The 13,336-nt window shown below is 40.2% G+C and overlaps 1 long non-coding RNA gene and 1 pseudogene across 1 annotated transcript; one reads left to right on the top strand and one right to left on the bottom strand.

Annotated features, from left to right (window-relative positions):
- Positions 1-3,797: 3,797 nt before the first annotated feature.
- Positions 3,798-7,175, top strand: LOC116931980. Its single transcript, XR_004399248.2, has 2 exons — positions 3,798-4,114; positions 4,202-7,175. It is a non-coding gene; the product is annotated as an uncharacterized LOC116931980 (long non-coding RNA).
- Positions 7,176-10,508: 3,333 nt separating this feature from the next.
- Positions 10,509-12,203, bottom strand: LOC123470411 (annotated as a pseudogene).
- Between the last annotated feature and the right edge of the window lie 1,133 nt (positions 12,204-13,336).

Below are 13,336 nucleotides of genomic sequence, written 5' to 3'. Positions count from 1 at the left end.
AAGACAATGGCGTCACGTTTCCGGAATTAACAATCCAGCGGACCTGTGTAGTCGTGGCATTGACCCGAAGAACGTCGACGAGTTGGTTAAATTCCACGAGGGTCCATCGTTCCTGAAACTCGATCCGTCGGAGTGGGATATTTGGGAAGAGATCACAGAGCCGGAAGAAAGGGACGTTAACGTAATTCGAGTCTTCGCAGTCAAAACGGAAGACGAAAATCACCCGATTGATGACTGTGTAAAAAGGTATTCCAGCTTACTCAAGATCCAAAGAGTTATCGCTTGGTGCAGAAGGTTCGCGACCAACGCCAGAGCTAAGATGGGAATTTACAAGCCAACCGTGGGGGAGTTGACGGCCGAAGAAATGATGACGGCCCTCACGCTTTGTGTCAAACACACCCAAGGACTGGCATTTGCGGAAGAAATCTACGCCTTGAAAAAGAGCTTGGAGTTGCCTCTGAAGTCAAAACTACGCACGTTTAGCCCTTTCCTGGATGAAACAGGTCAGCTACGTGTAGGCGGACGTATACTTCAGGCTCCAGTTGATTATTCCACAAAACATCCCATCCTGCTTCCAGCCGATCAACTCCTGACGCAGCGGATTGTATGGGATCATCACACACGGAATCTCCACATTAAATCTGAAAGATTGCTGGCGGATTTACGTTCACGTTACTGGATAATCTCTGGACGTAACGTCATCAAATCGGTTGTCAACACCTGCTGGCCTTGCAAGCGGAGATCATCGAAACCCATTCCGCCACTCATGGCATCGTTACCAGTTCACAGGCTTACTCCCTATCTTCCACCTTTTGCATATACGGGAATCGATTACTTCGGCCCTCTAACGGTACGAGTTGGTGGAAGAGGATGTAGACACGAGAAACGTTGGGTATGCCTGTTTACGTGCCTAACAACTAGAGCCGTTCACCTAGAAGTCTCCGACGGCCTCAGTCTCGAAGAATTCATGCTATGTTTCACTCGGTTCGTGAGTTTACGTGGAAAGCCGAACGTTGTTTACAGTGACAACGGAACTAATAGTAGCTGGGGAACAAGAACTCCGACAAGCTCTATCGGAGTTAGTCAAACAACACCAGGAGTTGCAGTCGAAGATGGCATGCCAACAAATAGAGTGGCATTTCTCTCCTCCTCACGGACCCCATTTCGGTGGAGTTTGGGAAAGGCTCGTGCAATCGTGCAAGCGAGCCATGAAGGTCAGCGTCGGGAATCGTTTAGTCACCGATCGGGTCCTAAGAACGGTGATCGCAGAAGTAGCAGCCCTTTTGAACGCTCGGCCACTAACCCACCTCAGCATGGATCCCGAAGATCCCGATCCGTTAACGCCGAATCACTTTCTTCATGGAGGAGCCCGTCCCTACGTGCCGCTAAAGTTGGGAGATGCTGAGAACATGGACGTCACAGCAAAACAATTTCTCCAAAGCCAGGCCATCATACAACATTTTTGGAACAGATGGCTTCGTGAATACGTTCCACACCTGACGGAAAGGAGAAAATGGTCGGAAAATCGGCCAAACGTTACCATCGGAGACCTAGTACTCGTCATTGAGCCGAATACTCTACGTGGACAATGGCCGTTGGGAAAAGTGATAGAGGTTCTCCCCAGTGACTCTGATAACGTTGTACGAGTGGTAAAAGTGCAAATCAGCAACCAGAAAAACCCCTGTATTCGTCCAGTGACTAAGCTCTGTGTCATGGCTACGGCCAAAGAGCAGGACGTTTACGTAGAAAGTGAAAAAATTGGGTCATCTGAGTAAAAATCGAGATCGTTAGGTCAAAATGTAATGTAAATAGTCAATTCTTGTAAGAAAGTAAAAAAAAGTGGTATAAATTGTAAAATGATAAAATTGTAAAATTGTAGAATTTCTAATGTCAAAATGTAAAATGTAAAACCGGTTTATAGTCATATGTAACACTGTAAAAAGTGGGAACCCCAAAACCGCATTGTAAAATTTCCGATCGCAACGCCACCTATACTTAGTTCAAAGGGTAAAGGCAAAATTAGGTCGCCTACTGTTTAACCCTTGAACTTAGGGAAACTGTTTAGTCCTTCACGAACATTAGACGACAGTTGCTCTTAAGTTCTCGTACCCTAAGCACCAAAGTGACCGTTGCCGACTCAACATCATGGCTGAAAATCTGTGCCCATCCGTCTCATCCGTCAAAGAGAAGTTAAAAGTTTCCCGTGAACGTGAAGAGGAGTGTTCGTCCAATCTTCATCTTCGTCGACAGGATTTACTCAAGACGCGAACGGCGGCTATCGACGTGGTTTTGGCCCACCAAAAGGCCATCGTCCAACTCGATCTGGAACTCGAGGAAAACTCGAAGGACATAAAGAACGTGCACGTTCACTTCATGTCCGAACGGGAAACAATCCTCAACAGCTTTGTGGGATCCCTGTTAAAGGAGAAAAAGAAAGCAGCCGAAGTCCAGCCGAACGCCCCACAGTTCGTCGCGCCCCGTCACACCCCGACGATCGTGTGCTTCCTTAGGACCCACCTCAATCAGCCAGGCATGGTGTCCTGCGGCCGCAAGATCAGGGAGTGTGATGGTTTCATGCTGCTGACTAACCGGGAGCGGATGGAGCTGCTGTTCGCACAGCACCGATGTTTTGGCTGCTTTCTCCCGCTGTCCGTCGCTGGTCATTTGAAGCTGGCCGATTGCCCCCACCCGCGCTTCTGTGCCATGTGCGGGACCAACGACCACCACCAAATTCTCTGCGCACCAAGGCGGGTGTATCAGGGAGTCATCCCTGAATAAACGTGACCGTGGATGCTAAACGTGGCGAATTTTGTTTTTTGTTTTTGTTGTTTCCCTTTTTTGTGTTGTTTTAGTACCTGTGGACAGGTGGGCCCGCTGTCACTTACAGTGCTGCCCTCACGGGCAGGATTGCAGGTGGCAAGGGCCTTCGGTGTGTGTTCATGTTGGAAGTGGCCCTTGCCCCCGTTGTTCAGTTGTGTAAAATCCAGTATCGAAGTAAAAGGTACCCCTAGTCTCTCTCTCTCTCTACCACGTCGGTAAAATTGTCTCCCCCACCACATCTACACAGAAATAAAGTGTTCGATCCCTCAAGTCATATTTCATTGTCATTATTTTTTCATCTTCCTCATCTCATCTCTGCTACAACGTCTCCAATGCGCGTGAGCGTTTGTAACATGTTTTGTTTTATTTTTGTTTTGTTTTGTTTGTTTTTTTTTGTTTTTTGCTTTTTGTTTTTTGTTTTTTGTGTTTTTGTTTTGTTTTGATATACAATATCTCGAAGGAGTGTGGAAAAATGACAGTAAGTGAAAGGGAAATAGTGTACATAAAGATGTTGGATCGACCGCTAGGTGTCGTGGATGTGTAGTTTGAATGGAAAAATGCAGAAATATATTGGAACTTTTGTTAGTTTGTTTTCTTTTTTGAATATCGCTTAACTACGCGTGATTTAATTAATATGAGTAAAAATTGGTTAGGGGTAAAACATGTTATGAATGATGAAGGGGAGAATAGTGGAGTTTGTACATATAGTGAAGTTGTATAAAGTGTGGGTGTTAAAATGACCGCTAGATGGGGTGTGCGTGGTGTTTTTGGAAGAGAATTAGGGACATACTTATTTTTATTAAATTTCGTTATTTTACTTTTAGGAATGCTTTTTCTTAAGGATAAATGTTTTTTTTTAAATAATATAATTTGGGAATAATTTTATGTATTTAGTCAGGGAAAAAAAATTAATTAGGGACAAAAAAAATTAAAATTGGAGAAATGAACATTAACTTGGCAACGTTGGAGCTGTCAATGTCTGCTTTGGTTTGGCTTCTAGTCGCCATGTTTGTGTTGGTAGTGAAAAGGATGTCGAGACTTATTAGGGAATTTTGATAGGTATAGTTTGTGTGTGTGTTTCTGTTGGGATTTCTTATATTTATAGTGTTCAGTTATTATTGAGGGTGTGAGTGTTTAAGATATAATACGTCCAAAATGGTGGTGTCAGTTTGGTTAACGGTGGTGGAATTTACTGTTATATATATTTTTTTTGTTTGTGTATTTTAATTGTTTATTTCATTCTTGAATTTTAGTGTTTGGGTTTAGCGGTTGAATGAGAAGGTTACCATAACAGGTATTTTTTTTTTGTTTTACTATGGTTTTAATAAATATATAAACATTGAAATTTTTTTTTTTTTTATTTAAAATTTTTTTTTGTTAGGTTGAAAAATTTGACCGCTAGGTTTCTGTTAGCGTTGTTTTCAAGTCTGAAAGGAAAAGTAAAGTTTTTTCCCAGTTTGTACGGATTTGTTTTTGCATATATATATATGTACATATATATTTATATTTTATTACATTGTATTTCATTTTATTATATTTTCTGTTTGTCAATTATTTTTATTTTTATTTATCTATTTATTTTACTTATTATAATTTTTTTTTATTTGCCTTTTTCTTGAATGACCGCGACTTTTATCCGAGATAAACAGTCTGCGTTTTGATGTACTCTACCTGGCTTGTATTGTATTCTATAATTTGTACTTGCTAGCTGTATTGCCCACTGACCTAGTTTTCCATTATTATCTTTTTGATTTTGTAGCCATTGAATAGGGCTATGGTTGCTGATGACCAAAAAGGTTCGTCAAGAAGGTAGAGACGGAAAGATTTTATGGCAAAGATCACTGCGAGGGCTTCTTTTTCTACGGTAGCGTAATTTAATTCTGGTTTTCTGAGCTGTCTACTTGCTTACGCAATAACTACTTCATTACCGTCTTGAATTTGAGACAATATCGCCCCTATCCATAATTACATGCGTCAGTAAAAAGTAAAAATTGCTTGCTTAAGTCGGGATATGCCAGAATAGGCTTAGTTGTAAGGCATGTTCGGAGGGTCTCAAAAGCTACCTGATCTTCGTCAGTCCAAACGAAAGGTTCTTTTAAAGCTAATTTATGAGTTTTCTTTGTTAGTGGCTGGGCAATCGAACCAAATCCTTTAATAAAACGTCCATAGTATCCTGCTAGTCCCAAAAAAGATCTAATGTCGTCAGCTGACTGAGGAACTGGATAATTAAGAATGTTATCAATTTTTTCGGGATCTGGTGCGATGCCTTTTTTAGAAATGATATGGCCTAAAAAATTTACTGAATTTTTAATAAACTGGCATTTTTTGAGTTTAAGTTTAAGGTTGGCGATTTTTAAAATGTTGAATACTTCGCGTATGTCTTCTAAATGGGCTTCGAATGTGTCTAAAAAAATTATGACATCATCCAAATAAACTAATGCTTTCTTTCCTAAAATGTCTCTTAGAACGTAATTCATTGTTCTTTGAAATGTTGCCGGAGCGTTACACAATCCAAAAGCCATTCTTTTAAATTGGTATAAATTATTTTCTATGATAAATGCCGTTTTTTCTTTAGCTGAATCTTCTAGTTCTATCTGCCAGTAGCCAGATGCTAGGTCAAGAGTCGTAAAAAACTTTTTTCCGTGTAGTTGGTCGAGAGTGGTATCTGGTAAAGTGAATGAATCTTTTACAGTAACGCTGTTTAATTTACGATAGTCTACGCAAAATCGTAAACTTCCGTTTTTCTTTTCTACGAGTACAACAGGTGCCGCCCAGGGAGAGGTAGATAACTCGGCGATGTCTTTATCCAACATCTCCTTAATTTGTCGTCTTAACTCTTCCTGATGCTTCCTTGCTGCTCGATAGGGTCTAAGTCTGATAGGGCCTCTTCCTTGGGTGTCTATACTATGCTTAATTAAACCGGTATATCCTAATTGAGAATCTGTTGTAGCGAAAATGTCTTTGAAATCGTTTAATAATTTAATTAAAGGTTTTTTATATTGAAATTCTACGTTGATTGTTCTACGTTGATTTCCGCTTGTTCTTCATTTGGCAATGTGTCATTTTCATTTTTTACGTCAATTTTTCCAATTAACTGACAAGCTGTTTCGACATTGCCCAATAAAATTCCCCGCGGTAAATGAATGAGTTTACTTGAAATTTTACGAATCAGCAAATTATTGCTTGAATACAGAGGTACTCTTCCTGCTTTGTCTCTCGCCAAAAAAATAGTCTTAGTTCGACCACATAGTACGAACTCATGTTTAAAAGCAGCGTCAACGCCTAAAATGCATGCTTCAGAAATTCCGCTTGTAATAATAAATTCTTGTTCAAGTATATATTCTCCATATTGGACAGGTAGCTTTACCTTCCCTAGGGTCTGTAATTTTCTATTCTGTACGTCAAATAAATCTGTTTCGGTCTCAGCACTGGCCAGTTGCATTTCCGACGGTAATAATCTATAAACTTTTTCGTGTAAAAGGCTTCTTGCAGCGCCTGTATCAAACAGCGCATCAAATTGAATCTTATCGATAAAAAGGGAAATACGGGGTGCTGAACTATTTTGAATAATTGTAATGTGAGAAATCTGCCGGGTTTTTCCATAAAAAGAGGTTTGCCTACCAACTGACCCAAAGCTGCAGTTGGTACCTAAGCGTTTCCCTGTCCATGAGATGGACCAGGAATATTAGGCTTTTGCTGTATTTGTCTATTGATGCATTCATTCGCTCTATGTCCTACGTGGCCTTTCATGCCACAAGCATGACAGGTAGTCAGATCTGAGCATGGGGAATATTGAGATGTGAAGAAGGGTCGAGGTGGAGGGTTATTAATCTGGTACCTGTTTGGAGGGTTGCTCACAAAATGGGGAGGTGGAGTATTGTAATTTTGTGGAGTATTGTAATTTTGTCGGTATTGATTGTAACCATTGCTTGTTTGGTATGAATTTGCTTGTCTAATATTACTATTATTGGAAAATCTGGTTCTATTACGATCACTGTCTTCTATCAATCGAGTCACTGCTTTTTCCAATCTTTCTACCTGGTCTGCGCTAGCAGGTCTCTGGGGGTTTCCATCTTTTTCAGGGACCTTTTGGGGATACCTGGTACCTGTCGCGAGGGCATTTATGGTTTCAGGTAGTTTCTCTATTGCTTTTAAAATTTCAATACTGGTGGAGCTGTTCTCTACTGCGTTAATAAATTCTCTTTTGTCTTTTTCTTCTTTTTCTCCATCCAGACGTAGAGCGTATTTATTGGTTTCGGCAACTAAGGCTTCGTATGTAGTGAAACGTTTGTAGCGGACTTTGTTTCTAAGAGTTTTGTCTAACCCTTGAACAAATTTTTGTCGCAGCATTTGGAGTCGTGTTGTTTCATCAGTCTTTGTGTCATCTTCCCCCTTGGGGTATCCATGTTCAAAAATATTTTTGAGGCGGAAACCATAATCAAGAATAGCTTCGCCTGGATGTCGTTTTACTTCTTCAAGTTGGGTTTAGAAAAAGTCTTGATTTTCGTTTCCATGGAAACGTTCTTGTAGCAGCCGTTTTACTTCTTTATAATCTTGAGTAACACTTTCTAGGATATTTTGTAGAACATCATGAGCAGAACCGGCCATTTTGGCCACCAACATATTAATTTTTCTTTTTCGTTCCAGTTTGACATAGAGACAATATTTTCGAATAGTTTAATCCAGCGGTCAAAACGAGTTAATGGTCCTCCGGTAAAATTTTGCAGTCTGATGAGCATAGTTTGCGCGCGTTGTCCTTTTTGTAATTATTGCAGATCTCCTATCAGAATGACATTTGTCACCAATGAATACTGAAGTGGATCCATTTTTATTGTTTGTTTTCTGTGGAATTGCTTGTTGTTTTCTGTTGGCGTCGATTGCGCGAAGGGTGGCGCTGGCTGCTTTTTTTTGATTGAAGTTGCGTTAAGTCTCCGCGTAGTGGTGTATGTGGCGTTCTGTGGAATTTGCTGGCTGTCTCGTTTATCTGTAGTTTGTTTTGATTTTTCTCCGGCAGAGGGTGGTTGTGTGTATGCCTGCTGTGCTGTGAGAATGGGGCTGAGGCTTTCGCAGCTGCTTTGACTTATACTGTGTTGTCGGATGATAACGTTGGCGTTAAAGTGCACTGGTCTTCTCGTTTGATGAGGACTTTTAGCTGCTGTGCCGTGAATTGTACCGTGTTCAGTATTGCTTCCGGAAGATCCGCTTGGTTTTCCAGGTGTGAGAAGAGATTTAAAACTAGTTGGTGGGTTAGGTCTGGAACGGCTGCAAGGTTGACTAGGCGCCGTAGTAGGGATGGGAGTTGAAGAAAATGTCGTTGAGTGATGAATGTCGTTGAGTGAGCTGTGCAAATTTTTTCTACGAGGCCCAAGGATAGGTGACGGAGAATGCCGTGAGGAATTGGATGCTGTTTCTTTCTGCTGCTCTGAGTCTTCGCTGGAGTCAGCGTCTTGATGAAGTGAGTGTAACGATTGGCTTCGTTCAAAAATTTGAGGGTCGCTGTCTGATTTTTTAATGTGTGCTCCGTGTAGTCCGTCAAGCGATCGACAAAGATTTTGATAATTGTTGCTGACAACGGCTCTAAGGGGCGTGTGTGGTCTAACGGTTGATTTAGAAGGGAGTGAATTTCGTCCAGCAAGGGCAATAGGTTGGGCAATGGTTTTAACGGTTTCAGGTCTGATAGTTGGGGATAATTGCAGATTGATTTTAATTGCGCAATCAGATAATTATGTTCGTGAACCGGTAAAATTTGCTTGGATTGTAAGGCTTTCTTGAGTGCAAATAGGACTAGGGGGCTGTTCATAAATTACGTAGTAGCTTTTTTACTGTTTTTGGACCCCCTCCCCCCCCCCCCTATTGTGGTAAGCTGAGTAGAATCGGAAACCCCCTCCCCCCTAATTACGTAGTAAACGGCAAGACCCCCCCCTAAAAACTATATCTTAAAAAGTAGGCAAATAAAGGGTTTAAAACACTGTATTTTAGTAACCGTTTAACTTTTACATGAAACAACAATTTGCTCACAAATATTGATTGATTCTGGGTGTAACTAGGTTATAAACAATTTAAAAGGCAGGATATGACTTATTTTTTAATTCACTCATCGTTCTCCCATGGATTATCAAAATGCTCTTCAAGCGTCACAACTGGGCACGATAAGATCGAGGGCTTTTCGACAAATGGTGGGATTCCAGAAATATCCAATTCGTCTTTGTCAATCCATTCTGCGTCCTCTGCTTCTAAGCCATTATTGTCATCTGATACAATGATAGCCATCATTTCTCTCTGTCGCATCGCTGCGATGCGAACAGGTCTAGTTCTTGTGACGATGAACTCTTTCTCAACAACTGCACTTGCGCTTTGAGTCTTCTTTTTGTGTACAATCATGTGACTCTTCAGCATAACTTTCGATGCAAAATAAAGCGAACATTTTTGGCAAATTCGATCCAATAACTGCGACTGAACTGAGGGTGTGTAAAGATCATATGGGAGCGTAAGGAATTCTTTAGTTGAATTACGCAATAAGTCGCGTGAAAGATGGAGCGATAAAAATAAAGAAGGAAAGACGTGACTTTCAAACCCACTTCGATCAGAAGCTTTTAACCCTCTGTCAGTTTGGATCAATGGAATCGGAGGAGGAATAAACCGCGTAGGAACAACGGCCAAGTATGAGCTTCTCGGCTCGTTAATACAACACATTAGATTTTTACACTTAACAATTTGCGTAAAGTACTGGCTCGTGCGAACATGCTCCGAAAACCAATACTGATCTTTCACGTTGAGCCGATCTTGACTGAATTCATAATAATTCGGATCCACATATTCAGCAACACAATGATATCCATCAAATACTACTTCGCTCCATACCTCTGCCAGAGTAGTCCCAGCTTTTTCAAGGTTCTGTTTTTCAAGGTCCACATCGATGGTCTTACCAGCTGCGTCAAGGTGGTTCCCGTAGTAATTATGAGGAAGAATTAACCCAGATAGTGGGCGACTTAAAGCGGCCATCCTTCGCTCTGCTCGATTATGGGCACTCCTGCCTTTTTATGTGAAAATATAATGAAAAGGCGTTTTGTATATGGGTGTGTAAAAAATCTCATCCAATAGGATTGTTATAAAGTTGATATTACCTGGTGCACTGGTAAAGATGAAAATCGCATCAAGATCGTGTGACACAAAGTGATGTATTGCAACTTCAATTACTTTGTTGTAACGAGGATTTACGTCAGGACCGCCATCAACTAGTAGAAAGAAAATAGTTATACAAAAAGTGTTAGAAAATAAATTTCATTCATCAATTTGATTTTATACCTGAGAACATAACAATCGGCTTCCATCTCTCATCTGAACTTTTTGTTATAGAGTTGAATTCAGGGAGGTTCAGTAATCGTTCAAAGTCCATACAATGACTTAAAGCAGTTGAAGAACAATGTTTGCCGGAGCGAATGGCGACATAAGTTGGACCTGAATATCCGACAGCACCGGGCATTCCTAGGCCATTTCTGTCAACAGCTATGCCTGCATATACAGATGGGATGAGCTTGTGCCCAGCTGCGACAACCCAATCATGGTCCGGAAGTTTTACCCGATATTGCATGTGCATAAGCATAGGGGCCTGTACATTTGCTGCCGTTATCTCTATAGCCACTCTTTTGAAAATAAACAATAATTCCACGTTAATTTTATAACCGCAGTAAATAAAAAGACAGTGACAATAGAAAAATAGTTCTAATAAAAGGCCAGAAATTATTTGAAATTATAAATACCTTGCTTTGTCGTCTTGAGAGATGTAGCACACTTCTGACGGTCCCAAAAGAGATGCAAGTTCATCCATGGTACGTATAGTTGCTTGACACAGTCTCTGATCTGGATGACTTTTATGAAAGTCGTTCTGAGCCCGAATAAGTCTCACTGGAACCGTGTCAATATGGCGCTTTCCTTGGTGGCTACTACTCCTTTTAGGCTGTAATCGAAGGTACACTGATGATCTTTTCACGTGAAATCCGTCTTTAGTAAGTTGCTCAGTTAAATCATCCAAGGTTAAGATGCTACGATAGATTTCATCTTGTCGCTTTTCATGAGCCGCTGATCCATGCCTAGCGATTCGGACAATTTCAGACAGCAACAAAGGCTGTGTTTCTTCGAGGCGAGGCCTACCCGCACTGCCAGAGTCCTTGATCTTCAGTTTTGATTTTAAATTAGGGTCAGCAACAACAGCTGAATTAAGAGCTTCTCGACGATTATCACGGAACTTTTTTTGATTTTGTTGGCGATCTTGTAAATTTTTAAGTTTTTTCTTACATTCATCCAGCTTTCTTTTCTTAGCCTTAAGAATTTTCTGTTCTTCTACAGTCATGCTTGGAAGTTTCTTTAGCAGGCTAATCGGTCTAAATCCTTCTATTTCTTTTTGATGGAGGGGATACTTTGGTGCCTACCGTACCCCTTTATGCTATTCCTATTTCTCTTTCTTTGCAACCCACGAAAAAGGTGCAACATTAAAAGTAGGAAAATTAACTGAAACGTAGAGGAAGAGAAGAATGGAAAGAAAACGAAGGTATGGTAGGCACCATAGTATCCCTTCCATCCAAACAAAATGAAAGGATATAGACCCATTTGCCTGCTAAAGAAACTTGCAAGCATGACTGTATAGTTAGCATGTCCATTTTTTGTCGATTATAAAGACCAACCAAATCCCCATTTAATAGATCAATTTCATTTTTAGTTGCTTCTTGGGCAGGCCTTTTCGCAGAACTCGTAATTTTTGAAGAAATGTTCTGTTCTGTTTCAGAGTCCGTCAATAAAGGTTCACAAAACTGATCCGAATCAGGTTGAAATTCTAGTTCTTGGGGCCTTTCTATGGTTGTTTTTGTTTTTAAATGAGATATCGATGAGTTGGCGAAAAATTGCATTAATCCACCTTTTTTTTCGCAGCAATAGCATTAAGCTTTTTAAGATATTCTTCAGCTTTTGGTTTTATCAACAACGGTTTATTCTCTGAACTTGATTTTATTGACTCCCATTCTTTGTTAAGTTCTTTTTGGCAAGTTTCTTTTTTCTTGTCTGGATAAGCCTTACAATATGCCTCAAATAATTGTTGGTAAATAATAGGCTGAGACATTGTTGACCAAGGTTGGGGTCAACGACTAACTGAGACGAAACGAAACAACCAGTTTGCCATTCAATGGGGATTTCCCCTTCATGTCTAGGCCTGTCTGGAAGCTCCTCCCCATTTACCCCAGGCTACTGCAGCAAATTTTACTTTTTTTTTCAAAAAATTTTTTTCTCCGCACACTACGTAGTAAAATAGGAAATACCCCCCCTCCCCCCTGAAACAAACCGTAGTATTTTGTCAGAGCCCCTCCCCCCCTAAAACGTATTACGTAATTTATGAACAGCCCCTAATGAAATATTTGGACTTGTTGAAAATTTCAGTAAAACGGAGAATTGCTGTTCAATTTGTTACGGTACAATACAGGAAAGAAGTACACCTTTCTTGGAGTCCTCGTTCCTATTGCGCAACAAAGAATCCTATCAGGATGACTTAGAATTGTTTTCAGCTGATGACCGCTTACGGCATGTGAGAGGCGTTAAAAAAAATAGCTGCTTGAATGAATTAAATTTTTTTCATACCTCAGAGAATCGCCACATCGACAGCATGCACTTGCCACTTGAGACTGGGAATGTATTGCATGAATTTATAACTGTTCGCAAAGTTATGTCATTGGTAGATTTAAATGAAAAAATTCGGTGGCTTTTCTTGTTTAAAAGTCGACAAAGGTAATACCCCTGCTGAAATCAACAACCTTAAACCGCCGGCTTAAATCGCGTATGCGCCCTCCCTTACTGACGTCATGTTGGACTACTTTGAAGAACTGTATGAGGATCATATGTTTTTATACATAAATGTAATTATACATGGCCGTACTTGGCGGTAAGGATTTCCCAGTAGCGCTCCCCCTTCACGTTTTAAACCATACCGTCTTTACCGCCAAGTACAACCATGATACTTGGCGTAATCATCCCTAGTTTATCCATGAAAATTAATTAAAGTAAAAGGCTAGGTAGTAATACTTTTCCAATTCAGGAAATGTTCTAGAATACTACACTTTAAGACATTCTGCGTCTTCTCCAGTCTTTATAAATAATTAATCATCCCTAGTTTATCCATGAAAATTAATTCAAGTAAAAGGCTAGGGATGCTGTTTAGTATTTTTTGCGTTTCTAGTGTCAAGAAAATATGTAAACATGGGTGATTCAAATGTGGATATGGGGATAATAGATAAACTAGGGATGATTAATTATTTATAAAGACTGGAGAAGACGCAGAATGTCTTAAAGTGTAGTATTCTAAAACATTTCCTGAATTGGAAAAGTATTACTAGGGTAAATAAATCAAAAACCCCCTTTTTTCCTATCTCCCCCTGCAATCGAAACCCCCCTGGATTTTTTAAATTTTGCAACGCAGCATCCGAAACTGGTCTATTATTACAGTAATTTTTATGAAATTATACCGTTGCTTAAT

The sequence above is a fragment of the Daphnia magna genome, linkage group LG3 (genome assembly GCF_020631705.1).
Source record: "Daphnia magna isolate NIES linkage group LG3, ASM2063170v1.1, whole genome shotgun sequence".
Classification (NCBI taxonomy): Eukaryota; Metazoa; Arthropoda; class Branchiopoda; order Diplostraca; family Daphniidae; genus Daphnia; species Daphnia magna.
Note: the sequence above shows the minus strand (reverse complement) of the source record. Positions and strands in the feature narration are given on the sequence as shown.